The sequence below is a fragment of the Seriola aureovittata genome, chromosome 10 (assembly GCF_021018895.1).
Source record: "Seriola aureovittata isolate HTS-2021-v1 ecotype China chromosome 10, ASM2101889v1, whole genome shotgun sequence".
NCBI classification, from domain to species: domain Eukaryota; kingdom Metazoa; phylum Chordata; class Actinopteri; order Carangiformes; family Carangidae; genus Seriola; species Seriola aureovittata.
The window spans coordinates 4814412-4831297 of record NC_079373.1 but is presented as its reverse complement, the minus strand read 5'-3'; the positions used below and the strand labels follow the sequence as shown (position 1 = coordinate 4831297).

General features: G+C 38.3%; 1 long non-coding RNA gene across 18 annotated transcripts in view; it reads right to left on the bottom strand.

Annotated features, from left to right (window-relative positions):
• Positions 1 to 490: 490 nt before the first annotated feature.
• The window catches only part of LOC130176096 (uncharacterized), a 58616-nt gene continuing 42220 nt past the window's right edge, over positions 491 to 16886 (bottom strand). For 17 of the 18 annotated variants that reach the window (XR_008828821.1, XR_008828831.1, XR_008828826.1 and 14 more), the window contains 4 exons: positions 7290 to 7459; positions 3568 to 3651; positions 2995 to 3035; positions 491 to 1444 (listed from right to left, as the gene is read on the bottom strand). This is a non-coding gene — a long non-coding RNA (uncharacterized LOC130176096). Of the gene's footprint in view, positions 1445 to 2994; positions 3036 to 3567; positions 3652 to 7209; positions 7460 to 16886 lie in introns of all 18 variants that reach the window. The other variant, XR_008828825.1, reaches the window with a different exon arrangement.

Genomic DNA, 16886 nt, shown 5'->3' with positions numbered 1-16886 from the left:
ACCCACGCTTTCGAAAAAAAACTGCCCATACCACTTTATGAATGAAAGGATGCTCTCATTGGTGAAAAATGTGCGCGTCCTCCCGCCCCTCGGAGAGCGTTTGGAGGCAGTTTGTTGGCTAAAGTGATGCCAGTCTGTGAGGTCAGCCTGCTCCCACCTAGATGTGAGTCACTCGTCTATTTTAGGTATGCAGTCTGCATCATACTGCTGATAACCACTGAAAAATGTAGAGGCAGGTGCAGCGGGGCATCATGGCGCTGAGATTCACTCGTGTCGCGCCAGATAAGCTCTTCCACGCTCGCCTCTGTCGCAACATGATGAAGTACAGACTCCCCACCAAAAAAGGAAAAAAAACTACAATCCCCAGCCCAACAGCTTGCTTTTCAGACTCTCGCGAGATTGCACCCATCGTAGTAAGTTCCCCTTTCAAAACATTGAGGAGAGAGAGATGAGATGTGATGTGTGTTACATAAATACAGAGACAGACATGTGGATTTCCATCGCTTTATTTCACTGTTTTTATGTTTTTTTTTTAAACATTTCTATGCACATGAATAAGTCAGTCACGCTTTCAGATGCAGGATGTTTCAGCACAAACCACTGTCACGATTTTCTCCTCAGCAGTGTGTGCTCCCCACTCCGACCCAGAGAGGCTATTTGCAAAAGTCTGCAACACACACCCCTGAGCCGCCATGCTCCCTCTCCCTCTGCCTCTCTCTCTCTCTCTCTCTCTCTCTCTCTCTCTCACACACACACACCCAAACTAAACATGAAATCCTGACAAACCGAGGCTGTGTGGCACAAGGCAAAGCCTGTCATGTACTGAACAGAGGGAGAGGAGTATGAAACTGTGTCTACACGCTGACAGTCATCACGCAGCTGCTCGCATTCTTTGACACAAGTGGAGAGACCGGAGTCAACGTGACACCGGCAGCAGGGAGCAGCAAGTTGTGTAACAATTTCAAACGGGATGAAATTAAACATATCACTGACCAGATGTCACTCAGTCACAGTAACAATGTGCAGCTCAAAAATGTATATTTACAAAAAATCTTTCACAAAATAATCCTCACAAAAATCCACATTTTGAATTCTGGCTTCAGTGCACAGCAAATATTACAAATTCATCTAAAATAAAAAATGATATACATCAATTTACAGCCTCTAATGTGGACCTAGTTTTTTGGGTTTTGTTTTTTTTTTTGTTTGTTTTGTTTGTTTTTTAGCACACAAATATTTTCCCAGTAAACAGCAAATACACAGCATTTCAGTGTAGTGTAACACAACCAACAAAATGACACAAAATAACAATCAAAAAAATAAGAAAGAAAGAAAGAAAGAAAGAAATTGCACAAATGCTACACACAAACAGACACACATACACACACTCCTACGGGACGTTTCTGAGAGTCCACTCTAAGGTCGTGTCCTCGCAGTCCAACAGCTGGAAACAAGAGAGAAAATGTGGGTTTAGTTGTGAACAAATTCCCTGTGAAAATCTCCACGTGTGTGTGTGTGTGTGTGTGTGATCTGAAGAGAAAGTGCACAAACACATCACAACATCACCGCCTTTTAACGCACAGGATTCAGATTTATTATTATTATTATTTTAATTTCAAACACACCCAAAGTTCTGGATATTTCTCTCTATTTTTTACCAGCTTGTCCCATAACAACACCACAAACTACTGTTTTGGTTTTGCGTGCACGAAAAGTATAATTACCCCTCCTAGTATCGATAGCCCTAAAAACACACACACACAAGCACACACTCACACACACGCACACACCACTTCCCATTAAATGCCACGACAACACAAAGCTTTCCCCACATTTAAGTTTCTGCCCCTCCTCTCAACATATACACACTTACACACACTCTTTCTCTCACCTTATCAGTCAACACTAGCCCCATCTTCCCTACACACACACACACACACACACACACACACACACACACACACAGACTAATCCGACCGTCCACTTTGACCCTGCAACGTGACAAATCATTTGTTACCCCCACCGTGTTTTATTTATATTGATAATCATGAAACAGAAGTTTTTAAGGTGAGCAGTAATTACCAGAATTTTAACAGGGGAAAATAATCACATCAGGATTAATATTTCCTCTGTGCTGATAATTTCTCAGCTCACTAAAAAGAATAAACAAATATCCCGACTGTCATCACTGATTTCAACCACATTGTTTTCAGAAATTATGTTAATATGAGCTGAAATGTTGTTGTCAATTTTATAGTTTATACACGGACTTTTCCAGACCACAGTCAGTTACCGTGTTTTCTTTTTCTTTTAATTGTCTTCTATGTGTCGCTGTTCACCTCCGTGGTGCGGAACCGCACATTTCAGCACCACAGAAGTGGACAGCGACACACAGAACACCCCCTCCCTTGAAACACAAAACCTGTCACATGTAAATGATCGACTTATGGCCTCCACAGCTGTTTCCACATCTGTACAAGCATCAGACACAAATGTGGCAGAGAGCAGCGAGCAGCACACTCCTCCCCCGTCCTTTACACACCACTGTCCACCCTGCACTGACCACTCTGAGCCCCGTTTCTGCCCTCTGAGCTGATCATATTCACCGCTAACGTCTGTGACACAACGTGCTCCTCTCAGCCTGAAGACTAACTTTCCTGAAGAAGCATCCCAGCAACTTCAACGCAGCAAACATGCAGCCTAATCCCCGTTTTACACATCCAGAGATCTGCCGTCACAGTCCAGATATCCAGGAGTAAAAACGGAGAAAAAAACCTTCTGGGTCTGAGTCACAGCAGGACCCCAATAAATTCACACCTAACTGTCCTTCCTTACCTCCACAAAATGACAGCTCCTGCCCAGAGAGTCATATCCAAAGCATTACAACTATCTGACAACCAACACATATTGAGTGCAGCCTCCCAGTAATAACACAACAAACGTTTACAATTATGATTTATATGTTTTTTTGTGTTTTTTTTATTACAGACTTACAGCCCTATCTGATCCCAGCAGCACATCTGCAGCAGCTGCATCTGAGGACACACACAACTGAAATGAGTCCAGTTTTATTCTTTAGACAAAAGTCATATTTGAACCTTTAAATATCTTATATTTTCATATTTATGGGCTGATAAAGATGAGTGAAACATTACAGCAAATATCAGTAGGTTTCAATAGCTAAGATGCCTACAAAATATATATGCTATATATATATCTATATAGATACATATAAGATATATATATATACAGTATTATAGGTTTTTATTTGAAAAACTTAAATTAATAAAATGCTAGAAAACTGGGAGCAGAGAAATGACCCGCAGTAATTTGTCTATATGAAATTAAATATATGAGTTTCTACCTTAAAAAAATGAGGCCTAATGGATATTTTTTCACATCAGCTGTGTCTCTCGTCAAATTATATTTAACAGTTTTTCTGCTGCTAATTTAGAACATAAAGTAGAATTCATGTTTGCCTGAACTTAACTTATGCAGTTTACAGTATAAGTTACTGACTGTAATTTGTTTTTGTATCATATAACATGAAACATATAATAAAATCACCTGTATGTGTGTATCACATCCAGCTGAGTGAACAGTGTTGAACGTATACAGCTGTTGTCACATCGTCCTGTTCATCTGTTTATCCTGCAAGAAAACAAATAAAGACAAAACGAAACTTTAAACCCAACTGGTCAACAACAAGGTTAACACACACACAGACAGAGAAACACACACTCCGCCTCGTTCTGATTTGGAAAGAGAAGAGGCAACACACACACACACACACACACACACACACACACACACACACACACACACACACACACACACACACACACACACACACACACACACACACTAAGAAGCAGGCAAAAAAATTAACAATAAAACGCCAAATACTTCCACATGTAAAATTTCTTCAGGTCTATACAGTCTGATCAAAGTCTCACGTCACAATCAAAAAATTAAAAGGAATTAAGATAAGATATATGGTCACACACACACACACACACACACACACACACGCATAGACGCACACACACTCATCTCTGTATCATGCATGCCATGAGACTGTAACTCACTGTCAAAAAGAAACGTGGAGACACACAGATGTATATGTACACCCACTCACACACACTCTCTCTCTCTTACACACACACACACACACACACACACACACACACACACACACACACACACACACACAGTGCCACATGTAACACTCCTATTCTTTCTGCAGCTGATCTTTAATATAAACATGTTGAAGCATCCCTGGACATATAAAATGTAAATTCATCAAAAACAATCTGAAACAAACATCAGTTAAACATCTGCTCTGTTAAGGCCAAACTCAAATGAACAGAAATGAAATGACTGGACATTTAAACTGGGCGATCCCTCTCCCTAAATACGAGCTTCATAAACATGATAAAATTAAAATTAGTTTTCGCTCAGATGTTAAATAAGACAAGGAATATGTTTTACATTTGAGAGGGAGATTGTCAGAAGTAACACAACATAGTTTAACATGAAGCTTAAATGACTGGTTCAAACATTCTGCAACACAAAGCAGGATTTATTAGCTCTGAAAATCTAAATGTCTCCTTATGTCTTTAGATATAATTGTTGTATGTCGGAACAATTGTGTCTCTCAGTCTATTGAGCATGATAAACGCACACACACACACACACCACACACACACACACACATACACTTGCAAGTGTGTGCGACTCTTGGCAGACAGGGGTGTGTCAGTGTGAGTGACTGTGTCTGTTTCCTAAACGTTTACGTTTAATTTCAAACCAATTTAAATGCCACTTTATACAACTCATAGAGCGTGTGTGTGTGTGTGTGTGTGTGTGTGTGTGTGTGTGTGTAACATTTATGTGTCACATTCATTATTTACCCTGTATGTCTTAAAATGTACCAACACAATATATAGCCCTTTAATACAGCACCATATATAAACAAACAAACCCCACTAACACATATAACTTCAGCCATTCACACTGTGCCAAATCTTTCATTTAAAATATATATACGCAGCTGCTCAGAAACACACACACACACACACACACACACACACACTCCAGGACCGCCCCTCACACTTTTGTGATGATTAAGTTGGTAAATTACCAATGAAAAATTTTGTGTTGAACACTGTATCAAATATATTATATATTATATATTATATAACGTTCTACATTCAATCCTCAGTTTGATATTTCATGTATAGGAGCCTTTAAATGCGTCATCCTCCCCTCACCCCCCTCACAGTTACTGTGGGGAATTTTTAAAATGACGCACAATCCAGTGAGACGCCTGCCGAGGTCGACACCTCACTTCCAAGTCAGCAAACTGAGGCAACACACTGACAAATGAACACACACACACACACACACACACACACACACGCTTTAGGACCACTGATCTGGATGGAGCTGATGTTTAGATTAGCGTCAGGATCTGAAACTGGACATGATCCTGTAGATGTCACGTGTCTTAGATATGCTGGAGATTTGGACATGATTTTACTGAAGCAGTTTTTAAAGTCGTCACTCTGCTATCAAACCCGCTGTCAAGGTCACCTAGATACATCTCATCTGATGTCTACAGCTGATGGGATAACTTCTGTGAATGAATAACAGTATGAACATTTGGGGTGGGGGGTGGGGTGGCTGAATATCTGATCATTAATGATCTTAAAATTTATACAGTCAGATGCCATTTTATTAGGTACACCTCCAAAACTAAGTCAGTCTCATACAACAGATCTGCAGTAAATCCTCCTCCATGAAGGTTAGAACGTTCAGTTTTTGTTGAATCCGTTTCAAACAGGTGTTGATTCAGCTGTGTGATGATTTTGAAGGATGTGTGCTGTTTGTATTGCATTATACTGACAGGTGTTTCTTTATTTTCTCCACACTATATCACTGAGGCTAAACAGAAACGCCTCTCTGTATAATGCAACACAGCACCACAGACTACATCCTGCAAAACAATCACACAGTTGAATCAACACTTCTCTGACAGATCCAACACAAGCTGAACATTATAACCTTTATGAACAGTGGACTTACGGCAGGACTGTTGAACTGGACTGCTGTAGCTTTAGCTAGGTGTATCTAATAAACTGACAACTGAGTCCAAGCAATCAGCAGCTTTAATGCAGACATGCTAACACCGGTACATGCTGTCAAAAACCTGCATCAGACAAACTCTTGACATTTGTACAGTTTTAGGATAAATAACTAATACTCTGAGGTAAGGATTTACCCAGCTGCTGTGTATAATGTTATGTGGACTGTAGTGCAGGTTTTAGGGTGTGCTCATCTTTAAGAACAGGGGTCCAAGGTTTTTATGTCCCAAACCCCCAACAACTCAGATTAAATATTAGTGAAACAAAATTCTTCCCATATGTGAGGAGGAACCTCCTGAAGCCCCCTCAAGGTCCCCTGATGATTTCCTGCAGCCTGGTCTGAGAACCACCGAGCTAGTCTAAGCTAAATCGATATTATATCCAGTTCTATTGTCTACAACCATCGGACTAAATCTTTTGGTGAGGACAGACTCAAAAACTGCCCCAGAATCTACCAGTAAATGTCAGCAGATGTGAACTTTGGACCTTGAACTCCCTATAACTAACGTGGGAATTCACCAAACTGCATTGTTTGATCTCGAGATGATTCATAAAATGTATTTATTCTGCTGCTTTCAAGTTGCAGCTTAAATGGTTGAAATGAAAATGTGCTGACGAGGTGTAAGAAGTGTTAAACCTGGTAAAACCAGATGTGTTTTTAAGCTCAACCAGAGCAAAAAGTTCCTGCACTCACTGACACAAGCTGGTTGGTTGATCTCTCAACAACTGACATGATTCATTTGCTCTGTGCTTGTTGAAACTTGACCAGCCTTTCTCTTTTTTTTACCTCCTCCTTTCTTCTTGTCTTTTCTCATCAATTGTTTCTCCACATATTTAGTGTAAACAAACTAAAGATCAATGTAACATAGTATATTATCCTACTTTAACATTTTAGCAGATAAAGAAAGTTTCTTTCAGTTTTCAGCATTTTATTTTGCTGTAGTTTTTACCTTTAGGAGCCTCTTGGTATCACATACAGCAAGGTTTTGAATTAGGACCTTTGTTCATTGATTTTGCAGTGAGAAAGGTGTAAGGAGTTACATGTTTTTTTTGGGATGAATACCTTTTGTTGTCATGTGAAATGATCATTTCCAGGAATAGCACCTATTCCTACTTAAGCAAGCAAACGTCACACCCGTTTACCTCCCCGGACTCTCCCTGGATCTGAGGGCACAGGGGCGGGTGTGTCCCACTCAAACCGGATTGACTTCCAGGGTTTCGGGTGGTGCTACTGGAAAAAAAAAGAAGAAGGTGTTGGCTGACGGGAGCTTCCAGCTGCCTCCTCCCTCCCTACCAGGGACATAACTTTGGTCCTACGAGTACAAAAAAAAAAGAAAAGAAAAGAAAAACAGTGAGGGGACACACTTTTCTTGTGGCATGTTCAGACAATATTAGACAAATGCATTAAACAAATAACTTAAATGTCATGAAAAAAAGAGGTGGAAAAAGTTTCACTGCTGTCAAACAGCGACGTATGCTTTGCTTTTTATATCCTAAAGCAAGTATTTAACACGTGCACGGAGTTGGGACTGTAGTTAACAGAAAGCAGTCTGTGTGAGAGCAGGTAACGAGGGCAGGACTCCTCTTTGGGGCAGGGCACTAACAGTGTGTGTCCTGCTTTTCTCCAACCCCTCCGGCCCACAGGACAGACTGCTCACAGTTCCCCTTTTTTGGCAAGACTGATTCTGCATCTGCTGCCACGTCACGGTGAGACACACACACACACACACACACTCACACCAGTGTCAATGAATGAGAACACATCAACAGTTTACTACACAGCACATGTCAAAAAAAAAAAATAACACTGTTACACTGAGTCGACGCACACACACACTCTCCAACGCAGAAAAAGACTCACACATAATGACGGTGCAGTGAATTAAACGGTTACTCGGACCTCAGTCAGTTCACTACAGCTGATATGAAGTGTACTGGAAACTGCTGATTACAGTATGGACATGACGCGTCACACACAACCTCAGCACCCCAGTAAACTTATGTATTAGTTTGTGCAATTTTCTTTTCTTTCTTCACCAACAGATTCCATATACACATGCACTTAGTGAATAAAGTCTGATCCTGATATTTCAGTCATTAACTTTAAACATTTTCTTAAAAAATTCTAAAGTCTTGTATCTTATATCCATCTAATAGTTTCTCTCTTTAATGTAAACCATGGATTTTGATCATAGAAATTTATAAAAGCCCCATAATAAGATATTTGTGTGTGTGAGAGTGTGTGAGTGTGTGTGTGTGTATGTCTTTGTGAATGTGTGTATGTCTGTGTTTATGGTAAGATGCAGGGTTTGTCACTGATTTTGGGTGGGTGTTTTTTTTGTTTGTTTGTTTTAGTATTTTTCTTTTCCTTTCTTCTTTTATGTTTCCTTCATCATGCAGTGCACAACGTACTTGTCCCTCTATGTGCTGTATTTGATGATGAGTTTACTTATAATGAAATGTAATATATAGCCCATAAATATAAATGACTTGCCAGAAAAGGAAATCTCTACATTGATTCAATTTTATAAAAAAAAAAAAAAGTTGTATAATCTGTGTTCAGATGAGTTTTCTGTCTAATTCACATATTCTTCCTAACATTTATTGTCTAAGATATCATCAGTTGTAATTTCTAAGAGTTTGCCATTAGCAGAAGCTTTGTGAACAAACAGCCTGTGAGATGCAGGAGTGCTGCTGCTCTGCCTCTCTGGAGCTCTGTGCCTTCAGCTGTACAGTCAGCCATTTTCTGTCAGACATGAGGAGGCTTCACTGAGACTGTGCTGCTCATCAAACAAGGCGTCTGTGGCCAGGTCCAACCCCCCCCCAACACCAGACACCGAGCAACATGTGTCGATGTGCTAAACAACAACATTAATGACTCTAAAAGAGGGTTTTTCTCCATCAGCAGAAGCCCTTGCATGCCTGACTACCAACCCAATGAGGGGTCACAACAAAATGGCTGACGTGCATCCTCAAGGATAAGCAGCTTCAAAAAACATCTGGGAGGCAAAATCAAAATGCAGAGAATCTAATTTCACCTGCTTTTGTAGATCACATCCTTTAGGTGTGTTTGAGATTATTGAACTGACTCCACCTGCAGTTTTTAAGATTTTTTTTGTAGTATGTGTGTAGTGAGTGTTTTTGATGCGTTAGAAAATGATTTCAGTCAAACATGGAGGGGGGGGGGGTTCACTGGACATTTAAAACCCCATCTTTCTCATAACAGCTGTGATATAAGATTATTAGAAAAGAAATTATTAGAAAAATGTAACTTTATCTGTCTTTGTTTTCATGTGTCCTGAAGAAAAAGTTCTGATTTGTAACACACTAGAAAATCTACTGGTTTTTACTTTTGTAAAAAAAAAATAAAAAAGTTCAAATCTCCGCAATCTGGCAGATCTGAAGCATTTAATGTTTAAGTTCAGTAGGTAAAGAACCAGCCTGTCAATGTCGTCTCGTTAGACATGATCTCACTCAACAGACTTTAAAGCCCATCTCCAACGTCACCAGTGGCGGTTTCAGCTGAAGGTTTTGTGACTCGTGGAGACGTCACTGCTGTTGACTGGATACACATTAAGGGGAGACACTGATATTTGAATTTTTTTGGCTTTAAACCAATTACATTTAAGGGCAGAAAATAAAGGCGGTCAGTAGAAACATTGGTATCAGCCTTTAAAAACACTGATGAACCAGGAGTTTCAAAAGCTCCTATTGGAAGAATTGAACTTTTCTTGTCTTTATATCCCATCATGCTTCATGATGGCAAAATTAGGATTTGACTTTAGTCCAGAAATTACATTTAAAGGTATATATTTGAGAAAATCTTTTTTTTACTCTTACTAAAATCCCCACAGTCAAAGACACTAGGTGAAGAATTACTCGGAAGTTATTTGGATATTTGCAGAATATTTTATGAATTTTCTTTTAATTTTTAAATTTGTATTGATATCCAAATGGAATGCTCTGTAGGTGTTCTTTCCTTGTTCTTCATTATTATTATTATCATTATTATTATCATTAATAATATTATTATTGTTGTTGTTGTTGTTGTTGTTGTTGTAATTTTTATTATTATTATTAGCATCATATCACTATAGACAAAATAAGTGTTGGAGTTCCTCCACCTGTTTCCAGACGTGTGTGTGAGTGTGTGTGTGTGTGTGTGTGTGTGTGAGTGTGTGTGTGTACCTGACTGCTGTCCAAGCTGCAAGTTAAAGTAACTAGTGTCTTAGGAGAGAAAGTAACTTTCCTTGTGGTGCGTCCCAATTAGTTGCACACGAATCATAACTTAACCTCCAGTGTGTTTTTATAAAGTTTGGTTACACTTTGATTTTGTGTGTGAGTGTGTGTTCGCGTGTGTGTGACTCATATCCACAGTGCAAAGGAAAGCACAATCGTCTTAAACTTGTGCTGTTCATCATCAGCATGACAAGTGTTTGGACTGTGGTGGGAGTCGACACGGCTCTGAACATCATCTGCTCACTAAAGAAACATCAAAGTGCCAGAAACAGAATGTAAAGTCTCCCTTCCTTAAATGAATAGATATGAAAATAAAATTATGATCATAAATATGATAAAACATTGTGAATTTAACTGCCTATAGTTTGCTTTTCCAGTGAATTTGCAGTAATTGTAATGCTAGTAAAATGCGAACACACACACACACACACACACACACACACACACACACACACACACACACACACACACACACACACACACACACACACACACTGTCAAGAACCTAAAACTTTACATCTGGTGTTGACAGTCATCGTCAGCTCAGCGTGGTGAAAATGATTTCAGGACTTTCTTTAGATTTCACTCCCTGACATGTGTCGTGTTTGTGCATCTGTTTTTTTTGGACATCACACACACACACACACACATTTTGTGTGAGTCAGTAATGAATTAAACATTGTTACTGTCGTGTGAACTTCATCAGCTGTTGTGCTTCTCATGTATTAATTCCAGTTGCTGGTTAAAAAACAGAGAAACGTCTGTGACCTTTTTCACTTATGAAACTGTTTGAGAACAAGCTGCACAATCCCAAAACAGTGTCGGACTTTTTGGGGTTTTTCTTCCTTGAAAGAAGCCGTTCTGTTGTTACTGATGTTATTGTATTTGCAGCAAAACAACCTGACGAAACAGATCCTGTTACTGTCACATGTCTGAATGCTGTTCATACGTTTCCTCTTTTCCTTCCTCACTCCAACTCTCATCTGCTGAAAGAGCAAAATAAACGAGGAGCCAAATCAACATGTGTGTGTCCAAATCCAGGCTTTGGTCTCGGAGCACACACCATTCTTAACAACAGCTGTGTATCTGAAGTTTCTTTTACTTTTGTCTTTCATTTGTTTAAACTATCTTGACTGTTTTTCTTTTTCTCATCAGACAGAAAGATATAAATGGAGTAAACTGTAGGAATCTGTTTAGATGCATGTAGCTTAACTGTCTGTATAATGGTGCTTTCTTTTAAAAAGGTTGAACTTTCTAGAGCTGTGTGACTGTAAAACTGTGACTTCCTTGTTGTTCTACAGAAAATCTAAACACGATCTAAGACTGACTGAAATTTGTGTTTCATATTTCTAACTGAAACTAGTGATTCATCACCTTTGAAATGGATCATTTTATACATAATCTATTTCAGCATAATGAAATGAATGTTTAAGAAGACAGATCTGTCCAAAACGTGGTGAGAACTAGAAAAATGTTTTGCATCAGGTTCCTGATCTGAAGATGTTCAGTGTTGTCACCTTCACACGGGCAGCAGCAGTCGACATGACTGATGTGTGTTATCAAATTTAGTCTGACAGCTAAACAGGAAACAACTGAGTCAAGACAAAACAGAAGTTAGCACATAGTAAATGGCAGAAGAGACTTTTTATGATCTTCTGCATCTGTTAAGTTAAGCTTGGGACTATTTATTTCTATCTTGCTCTGCACTGTAATTCTTATAATGTTTGATGCGTCTTATTCTATTTCAGCTTTTCTTTCATTGATGTGTCTTTTAATATAACCTCTAGTTTCTTTTATGACTTTGCTTAATGTCTTTCTGTCCTGTTGTTAAAAAGTGTCAAACATGACACTAAAAGTTAGATTGTGAATTGTTTTAAAATGACTATAAATTGTGTCTTATCAGATATATAAGAAAAAAATATTTTTTACACCAAAATGCTGCATGAATTCATTTTGAATTGAAAAATGTTGCCTCACTTGAGTCAGGATGAACCTGTATGAGCTGCAAAATAGTAGAAAATCCACAGTTGTGTTTCAGTTGCACAGTTGTTTATTCTAAAAGATAAAACTGTTTTCAGTATTCAGGTTGTGATATTCTGTATATCCCATAACCTCAGCTTTAAAACACATTAAATCCATTAACATGGCTGAATCCCACCAGGGCTGCCTGAGCAACCATCAAGTCTTAAACTCATCATGTGTCTCTCTGTTGAAAAAATTTGATTCGTTCTTGATAAATAAAGCAATAAATCCTTAAAATATTTGATATTTATTGAAGTTTAAAAATTTGGGAGGTTATCTGTCAGTTTTTAAAGCTGCAAAGTTTGACACGCTCTCTGCAGGCAGCATGTCATTTCCAGGTGGGACAAAACCTTTAATTGCATTATTTCCTGTACACTAACTGATAAAAGATCGTGTGATAAAATAGGGTTTTCTTGAATGCTAACTGCCCAAACACTGTCAGCATTGCCTATGGTGTGGTAGTGAGGTTGTTTGGTTTTGGGTAAATGTAAAAAACCATGAAGATAGACGTTTTGTTTAATAGTAATTTCTTTAAATTGGCTTAATAAGTAAGTTTGTATATGCTACATTAGCAGCCGACTACGAGGATCACACCTTTTGATATATGCTGCACATGAACAGATAAGAAGTCCCTTAGTCATCTACTCTGTTTGGTTTTCTTTTTTTAAACTAATAAGTGCTTTAAAGTTTAAAAAAAGATAATAGTACAGGTTAGGTCCTTTACTGTGATGCTTTTATGACTGAGGAACCTGTACTTTTCAAAGCCTGTGATAATTAGAGGGGTTAATGAAATGTATGTTGTGTGAGCTGCTGAAAATATGAGTCATATATGTTTATGTGAATCAGCTGATCGGTGATATCATGTTGTGTGAGTTTTAGAGGTGCACGGTAAATATAATAAGGCAAAAGCCAATACATTTTTCAAGCACTGATGGACTTCTGTCTTTTTGTAGTTAAATTATTTTGTGTTTTATTTCTCATTAGAGTAACATTTTATAATAATAATAATAATATATGGTTTTTTTTTTTTTTAACACACTATAATTTAAAGTGGTTTAAAGTGTTTATCTTAATGTATTTGCCAACAACTGCAACAGCTGCTGTGGACACCCAGAAGTGAAGGCTGGTGTCTACACATATAATGAATGACAAGCATATGCACATGTATACAATTGAATTATAGTGTGTTATAAACCATTTATTAACTGTTTAGATAGTGCTTATAAGAGATAAATATAGTGTTACTTATGTGTGTGCTTGTATATTTGGGTGTATTCAGATATTTGTGATTTTACATGTGCTGGATTTGATTTTAAATGATCATTTAAATTTTAGAGGGAAAGAGATGTCATGCTTTTCAGTGTCTATCAAATTACACACACACACACACACACACACACACACACACACACACACACGGTCATACATGGCAATGATTTATCACACGTTAGATCTTTGTATTTTATTCTGAAGTGATAGTTTGTGATGGTTTGTGAAAGTTGTGCAGCTGAAGAAGAGAATCAAAGTGCTCTGAGGGAAGTTTAAATCTCATTGACAAAAAACTGCAGACTTTATTCAGATCTAAAACATCTTTTATCCAAATTGGAAAATCATACATCTGAAAAAGTCTTCTGAAAGTCTCACAGATGCTATTCACTGGTGTTTCAGTGTAATTATCCATCTACACATTTATGTATTGTCTTTATGTGTGTTTCACTTAAAACACATGTCATGCTGCTTCTAAATCTTGCACCAAATCTGAATTACTTCTTCCTGTGGATCGTAAAAATATGTTTTTTTAAAATGCTGCATTCTATTCAAATGAGTCTGACATGAATACACTCAAAGTTAAATATGAAAATGAAAGTGGCCTTTGGAAAATTTAAATCTCATTAACAAAAACTTGTGGATTCAGATCCAGATGTTTTCTTACAGTTTGTAAAAAAGAAAGCTGGACAAGTTTTCTGAAAGTTGTACAGATGCTTTTCGCTGGTTTTTCAGTGTGAGGATTCATCTACACTGCGTACACTGCGTCGCACTGTCTTGATATGTTTCACTGTGATTCAGCTTCTGAAATGTCCATCACATCTGAATCAGTCGTCCCTGTGGATCATAAAAATAATGTTATGTTGCAGAGAATGCTGCATTTTAGAAGAACTCCATGTTAATTCGTTTAAAAATGAAAGAGAAGAATCAAGGTGCACTAAGGAAAATTCAAATCTCATCCAAAAAACTGTAGAGCTTATTCACATCCAGAAGGGTTTTTTTTTTTACAATTAGAAAAAAGAGAAAAAGAACCAGCGAAAAAAAATAGTGAGGAAAATGTTGTTTATTTGAGATAATGATAAATGAAACATGGTGGTAACTTCTCATCTCTGTTATTTGGAAATTCAAGTCAAATAAATGTGACGAATGAGCAATGATGACATTTTGTGTTGTTTATAAATTTCACAGGTTTAATTTTGATGTTCAGACTAATTTTGTGTGTGTGTGTGTGTGTGTGTGTGTGTGTGTGTGTGTGTTCATGCACAGTATATAAACATTATTTACATTTAAATTTGTAAGTTGAGTGTAAAAAGACAAATCAACGGTGAGAATGTGTTTGGAAAAAGTTGAACAGGATTGTGTAAGATTGTGATTTGTTTGTTTTTTTCAAAACCATCACAGTGCGGAGATTTCAGCAGTTTGAGGGTCGAGACTTTAGGTTGCAGGGTTCAGATCAGACCCCGGTTTAGGGTTAGGGTTCGGATGGTGATGGTTATGGTTTCGGGTAAGGGACTAGGGAATGCATTATGTCAATGAATGTCCTCACAACTTTAGTAAGAACAATGTGTGCATGCTTGTGTGTGTGTGTGAGACAGACTCAAGAGAGATCAAGGAAAAAGAGAAAGTGTGAGAGTGAGTCAGAAAGTGTCAGCATGAGTGCGTCAGCATACGAGTGAGAACTTACTTGTGAAATTGTGTAATCCTGACATATGCAAGTGTGTGTGTGTGTGTGTGTGTGTGTGTGTGTGTGTGTGTGTGTGTGTGTGTGTGTGTGTGATGGTGCATTTTTCTCTGCATGAATTATGTTCCTATATGTGTGTATGTTAGTCCATTAAGTGTAAAGACAAAAGTAAAGTGAGGAGCAGAGTTTGAAATCACTGTCACTTCAACTTGTTCATGAAAAATTCTTCTTCTTGAAAATTTAAAAAAACAAAAAAGGAGAAAACAGATAGAAGAGTCACCTTAATTTAAACCATTTAAGCTAAAACACATAAATGGTTTCACTTTATAGTTTGAATTAACTGAATTAAAAGTCAAGTGAAGCAAGTTAATAAGTTGTTTTGTCTCATGGAGGTTGAGGTCGTTGAACTTAAAGCAACAACCACAAAACACAAACACAGTGTGTGCTTGTGTGTGTTTGTGTGTGTGCGTGTGTGTGTGTGTGTGTGTTTGTGTGTGTTAATGTGCACGTGTGTGAGAATGTGCATGCATGTACACATGTGAGTCTGTCTGTTGATGTTTTGGCCAACGACGTCAAAGAAATACCCCAGGAAATACACTTAACCATTCGTATGTGTGCACAGGGTTACAAGAAAAAAGAGCAGGATGTGAAATATTGTCTTTTTATATTTGTGTGTGCGTGTATGTGTGTGCGCCCGTGTGTGTGTGTGTGTGTATATTAAATGTGCTGTATGCTGTGATGCTTCATTCACCTACGTCTATGGAGCCACAGAAGCAGACCTCACAGCAGTGGTGATGTGCAGACATGGACTGCTGTGTGTGTTTTTCTCTGAGCAAGTGTGTGTCTACTTATCTGCGCTTGTATGTGTACGTGTGTGTATGTGTATGTTTTCCCCACGTCAAGGGCCACAGAGTTACCCCTTACCAAACCTTCACCTCCCTCCTTCCTACTTTCCTGAATCATTTTCCACCACCACCTATGGGACGAGCCGGCTGTTTTTCTTTTGACTCATACGCAAAAAAAAAATGCGTGAGTGTGTGTGTTTGTGTGTATGTGTGTGTTGGTTAGGGGAGGTTAAGTGATAGGTACAAGGGTCAGATTCAAAGCATATATACGTCCGGGGTAAAAGTGTGGAGAGATGCTGCTATAACCAGGAGGGTGGAGTCTGCTACAGGACATCCTGACGGAGGATAGGAACCTCCAAAGTGATGGCATTTTGCCCTCCGGTAGCACACACACACACACACACACACACACACACACACACACACACACACACACACACACACTGTACCACACTTCCATCCAGAAATGTGCTCCCACCACACCACTTGATACTTTGGTGCAGAGCTCGGCAAAATAACAGGTACATTGGTTTTCATGCTCGGCTGTAAAACACTGAGTTTTGTCTGAAAAAAATAACAAGGGAGCAAATATTACATTTTGACCCTAATAATTTGAAGAGAAAAAACAGACAAATCTGATTTATTTGTCTGTAGTGTTTTATTTTAAAGGTCTGTTATTTCTTAATA